This window comes from Dipodomys merriami, unplaced genomic scaffold, assembly GCF_024711535.1.
Source record: "Dipodomys merriami isolate MVZ:Mamm:240054 unplaced genomic scaffold, mDipMer1.0.p SCAF_1, whole genome shotgun sequence".
Taxonomy (NCBI): domain Eukaryota; kingdom Metazoa; phylum Chordata; class Mammalia; order Rodentia; family Heteromyidae; genus Dipodomys; species Dipodomys merriami.
The window spans coordinates 49,178,923-49,180,492 of NW_027202270.1; the positions used below are offsets into that span (position 1 = coordinate 49,178,923).

A 1,570-nucleotide genomic window follows, 5' to 3' on the forward strand; every position below is an offset into this window, starting at 1 on the left:
TTATATAGTCTATTGTGTATACTTCATGGTTTAAAGGAAAATTTTAGCTGAACAAGACAGAAAAAGTGTTTCCCAAAAGAAGAAAAAGTCTTTCCTGGAACACTTGGGAAGACTGGTGTGTGACTGAAATGGAATGCCAAGGCAAAGGTGAAGGCCAAAAGCAAGTAGGTATGTACACCACAAGGATGACTATCTTACCATTGGTTTATTCTTGTTTTCTGTAAAGTTCCTTTATTGAATCTTTAACCTAAAGCACTAATGACAAATGTTGGTTTCTTAGTGTAAGAGGTTCTGCTGATATCTATATGCTTTGTGAATTAGATGTGGAATTTGTACTAAGTTAGAAGGGCCCAGTGGATCTTAAAGTGAACCACCAAAGCAACAGGCATTGAGCAAATGGATTTGCATCATGTTCCTACCAGAGGGCAAGTGCATTTAATGACATGATAAAGGAACCCTCAGAATGGTGTTTCTACCTAGTACAAAGGGAGTGGCCACTGTTGGAGTGAGGAAAGGGTTTGTAGAGGAGGTGTGATGGCTAGAATCATCTGATAGAAGCAGGAGAATTTGGGTTTTTTTTTTTTTTCTGCAAAAAGCTTTATTTTCATTTGGTCCAAGGCTTGGGAAGGGCTCCAGGATGGTTAGTTAGGAAGTTTCCCAATGGCCAGAGGCAGAAGCTCGGGCGGAAACCCTGATATCTGGTGAGGCAGAGATGGCCCCTCAAAGGCTGCTGGACTCTGGAATTTCCTAGTCGTGTTTGAGGGTGAGGCGTTCGAAAAGATACTCGCCCCGCTGGGCCTGAGGGGCCGCCCCCAGCCTGCGAAGGTTGGTTAAGTGGTCGCCCATCTTCTTGATGAGCTTCACCTCTTCATCCAGGAAGTGGTTCTCTAGGAAGTCACAGAGATGGGGGTCTGTGCGAGCAGAACCCAAGGCATGAAGGTCCAAAATGGCTTGGTTCAGGTTCTTCTCCAGGGTCAGGGCAGCTTCCATGGCTTCCACGGTTTTACCCCACTCATCCTGAGAAGGTTTCTGCACATCCTGGAACAGCGCGCGGCCGCCGCGCTGGTTCTGCATCTTCAGGAGGCGCTGGGCGCCCTCACGCTTCTCCTCCGCCAACTCGCGGAAGAAATGGCCCACGCCCTCCAGAGCCACATCGTCGCGATCGAAATAGTAGCCCAGAGAGAGGTAGGTGTAGGAGGCCCGCAGGTGCAAGTTGACCAGGCGGTTGACGACAGCCTCCACCTCGGTGGAATAATTCTGACGAATCTGGGAGGTCATGGCTGGTCGTCAATACAGAGCTAACCACAGAAAAAAAATAATAAACCGGCGTTGGTTGGTCCTGGAAGCAGGCGATGGGCGAGAAGATAAGGTCAGAGGTGGTGAGTAGAGAGGCAGTTGGTGGTGGAAAGGAGGAGTCCCCGGGTCTGTTCCGTCCAAACACTGTTGAAGCAAGACACAGATCCGCGGGACTGGCGCGCGCTTCTGCTCAGAAGCAGGAGAATTTGAACTGATGGAAATAAAGCATTTCAGGCTGTGAATTATTCGTGGTCACATTGCTATTTTGGCTATC

At 48.7% G+C, this 1,570-nt stretch overlaps 1 pseudogene; it reads right to left on the bottom strand.

Annotated features, from left to right (window-relative positions):
* Positions 1 to 572: 572 nt before the first annotated feature.
* Positions 573 to 1,326, bottom strand: LOC138826525 (ferritin light chain pseudogene; annotated as a pseudogene).
* Positions 1,327 to 1,570: the final 244 nt, after the last annotated feature.